This window comes from Dermacentor andersoni, chromosome 4 (genome assembly GCF_023375885.2).
Source record: "Dermacentor andersoni chromosome 4, qqDerAnde1_hic_scaffold, whole genome shotgun sequence".
NCBI classification, from domain to species: Eukaryota; Metazoa; Arthropoda; class Arachnida; order Ixodida; family Ixodidae; genus Dermacentor; species Dermacentor andersoni.
Window position 1 is genome coordinate 182,933,299 of NC_092817.1, and position 4,014 is coordinate 182,937,312.

At 43.9% G+C, this 4,014-nt stretch overlaps 1 long non-coding RNA gene across 1 annotated transcript; it reads right to left on the bottom strand.

Annotated features, from left to right (window-relative positions):
• Positions 1-538: 538 nt before the first annotated feature.
• Positions 539-1,749, bottom strand: LOC126530631 (uncharacterized). Its single transcript, XR_007599473.2, has 2 exons — positions 989-1,749; positions 539-920 (listed from the first exon to the last, which is right to left on the bottom strand). It is a non-coding gene; the product is annotated as an uncharacterized lncRNA (long non-coding RNA).
• Positions 1,750-4,014: the final 2,265 nt, after the last annotated feature.

Consider the following 4,014-nt stretch of genomic DNA (forward strand, 5'->3'; position numbering starts at 1 on the left):
CGTTACGGTACCTTAACGGAATGGGTCTAGGGGACGGTGTTGGTACATTTTTTCGTACCGCCCTAATCCTATACCCCCCACTACAAACACACACATATACCCCCCCTTTTTTTATGTATACATACAATTCCTTGCCATGACGGATCATAGCCTCCTTTATTTTCGAAAAATAGAGGAGGCCATGGACGGATTGACCAGTTCAAGTTGTCACCTTGTCAGTAACTGTCATAGGAATCACTTTAATAAACACAATTCCACGATCGGATTGTTTACTTTCATTTTTTGTTGTAACACTGAGGACTACATAGAACTTCATTTTGTATATGTGAGAGAAGTATGTGGATATCACGAGCTTAAGCCAATGTGCGATACACAGACAAAGCAGCTGCTACAACATGAACTGCATTGAGGGCCACACAACACATACGTAATTAAAGGTGCAAAATATAGGGGGAAGCTTCAAAATATGCTCTGTAGCACTGCAAAGTATAACATATATTGTATGTGTACAATAAGTGTTCAAAAAAATGCATGAATGTCCCATTTGCCTTCAAGTTTATTATCAAGTTCAAGTTTACTGAAGTTTATTATGAGCATATGTACAACAGGAATCTACTGACACACCCGCAGTCAAGGTGGCTGTTCGAGGTGTGCTGGCTGCCTCAGTGTAAGAAAAAGAAATTGGGTGACTGTCGACACCAGTGCCACTGCTTCTTGCCTCTGACCTGCACGTGCCTCCGCGGCATCTTTGTGCACAAGTGTGCTGGTGTGGCGAGGCGTAGGAGTCATCCGAGAGAAAGAGTATAGTTTACATGGAGAAGTGGCTGTTCACATTGCCTGTCGCTTTCCCTCAAATGTTTCCTTGGCGACTAGGGTGACACACCCGCAGTCAGGGTGGCTGTTCGAGGTGTGCTGGCTGCCTAAACGAAAGCAAAAGAAAGAAATTAGATGAATGTCGATACCAGTACTATTGCTTCTTGCCTCTTACCTGCATTTGCCTCCACGGCCTCTTGGCTTGCGGAGTCTGTATGAGGGAGCTGCTGTGGCTAGGCGTAGGCATTGTCTAAGCAAAAATAAAAGGCCATTCAAATGGGGAATTATGGAAATAAATGCAGTTATGTCTGCTTCTTGCACTCTTCTTGCCTAAAAGTTTTCAAACATAGTGTCCAGTACACACCAGCACTTTGACTGCTTCTGCTTTTTACCTGCAGGTGTTGCTGCGAGATCCTTAGTATGGCTACGTGCAGGATTGTAAGACTTGGTGGAGGCATTTGAAGTGGTAGCCAAAAATATGAAAATCATCCGTGTCTGCATGAATGCTTTCAATTTCTAAATGCAGTGGTAACTATCACTATTAGTCAAGGCCCCCCACATCTATGCGGCAAGTGCCATAGCTCGAAACTGATTTTTTCCTTTAGTGTTTCACAAGGCGTCTGATATGTCCACATTAGATGTGATGTGTTTGTTTTTATTTATCCCAGTGTGGAGAGAGGATCATTAAATTGTTCTTTTTATTCTTGCGTGGCTTGTTGTTTAGTTTCTTTCTGAATTTATCAAGCAACCGTCTCATGATGCTAAAGTGACTCATGTAATGACAATCATCAGCTTTTGTTTTTCAGAAGAACAATGCATTTCCTGACCAATTGTTTGCTATCCCATCGCTCGCATAATTTTGCCTAGTATTCTACCTATATTGCCTTGCTTGACCTCCACTAAAGAGTCTTGCATCTTCAAATACGACTCTTTTCTTAAAATCACTCAACACTTCTCATAATTTCTGTACCTTGGGCTTCTGATACTCTGCATTCACCATTTTTGCTTGTTTCTGACTAGAAATGTCTTCTTTAATTTAGAGCTTAAATTTTACCTTTGGAACACACGGAAGGGCTTGCCATTGCATATCTGCATAAAAGGGATACATGTTTCATTAAACATTTGCAAAATCCAATTGAAGATTCATGAATGCAGCTTGCAGTGTGATATGACTGAATGAGCCATAAAATTAACTCATCTCACTTGGTAAATTAAAGCACATATTAGTGTGATGAACAAGATACGTTACACTAACGTGGTGGGTTCTCTTGCTTATACAGCAAAATAATCGGTGCGCGAGAAAAAAATTATTTTTGCATACCCCTTGTACACACTGATTTAAGGAAATTGAGCTGGAGCTGTCCACATGATCTACTTATTTTACCTGCGAGTATGGTCAACAAAAATGTGTCCCAGCTGCTTAGTGGTATTTGAGATTATTTCAGTATTGCATATGTGCCTGTTGTCTAAAATAATTGAATTTTGAAAATGCTCGCAGGGATCTGATGTGCATATCAGCAGTTTATGGATACATGTAAAAGACTCAGCATCAAGTGCAAGTGAACGGTCCCACAGGCCAGGAGTCGATAATGCAAATAGACTCGCTGCACAAATTTGTGACCAGAAAAGATATTCCACATGAAATGGCATGCAAGGAAGTGTTGAAAATATTGCACAGTTAATAAAACGCCTACGCTATTAATATGTGGGTTGATGCACTCGATATGCAAAACGGAGGTGAGGCGTGCAGGCAGAACACAAGAGTAGAGTATTTACAAGCAAACAACAAGAGCGTCGCCCACTTCTCTACTCTTGTGTCCTGTCTGCACGCCTCACCTCTGTTTTGCATAATGAATCCTTACCAACTAGCTTAGCTTTCTGTCGTTCTAAGTCTCGATGCACTCGATTTCGTCCGCATTAGGCACTCGCCTCTTGATTACTTCGGGCCACAGAAATACTCGCCATCAGGCTGTTTTACTGCTGCAGCCTTTGTAGAAGCATGATTGTTCAAAGTACAACAATTAAACAGATTCTTTGAGTCGCTTGTAGCTTCGCCAGTACAATTCCGGTGCGCTGGTCCGCCTGACCAGCAATTTCCTACTGAAGGGAAACCTGCATATAAAAACACCGCTCCGCACGTAGAAAAATGCTCTACTGTGACGCTTCTCAAACGATTGTGATGCACCACTAGAGCTGCCTACTCGCGTGATATCCTCAACAAGGAGATACATTCGTTTACTTACACGTGAAGGTATATGCCAGAGCACTTCGGGGCTTCGGTGGCACATAAGGGACGAGTGTGCCATAGCGTGCGACGTCGACGCGCGATCGGATGTCGAACCTAAGCTGTACGAAACTACTACGCATCCAAAAAACAGATTCGAAACCGAAATTCGCGTCATCCTTTATTGCATGAATGCGTACATCGTGATTTACACAAGTCACGGACTTAGCGATCGCTTTCTGTAAACTTAATATTAACGTACCACCTTCATAAAGCCATCAGGTATGCGTTTTTAGATGACAAAGGATAAGGTGACCTGTACTTGTTTTCAGCTCTTTCAATAGTAATTGCGCTGGCCACATTGACCAGTAGCAACAGGGCGGCGCCCTAGAGGTTCCCACTTTCCGGCCCAGCTTTTCCTCTAGAGTTGTTCTACTAACTCTATGGCCTCTACTTTCGAGGCACCCTAGTCACGCAACACTTATGTAAACTTAAAGAAGGGAAACGGTACCTTCACCAGTGCAACGGAAATAAGAGTAGCGGCGGCGTTGTGAACTAAAGTATACGACCGAGAGAAAGCGCTGGCAAAATCAAAACTAATATCATCATCTTTACGCAGTGAGCAATATGGCCGCTGCGGTAGCGGCTGGTGGGTATGCTCGCTCGCTGGTCATGGGGCGTTTTGTTACCGCTTTCGGTGCGGTAATCATGTATACGTTACTCTAACATGACCGCAGATGTATTTATTATGTCGCCAGATGACCGAGAGGCATAGGCGTATCTACAGGGGGTCAAGGGGGGGCGACTTGCCCCCCCCCCCACACACTTTCAGGACTGGGCGGGAGCAGGCCATTTGCCCCCCCCCCCCCCCCACCCCCACCACTTTTGAAAGCTGGGAATACGGCGCCTGGAGATCCGACCAAGATCACTATAAAGTCTACAGAAAGTCGCTCAAAGCCTTGAAATGGGGGTCTGGC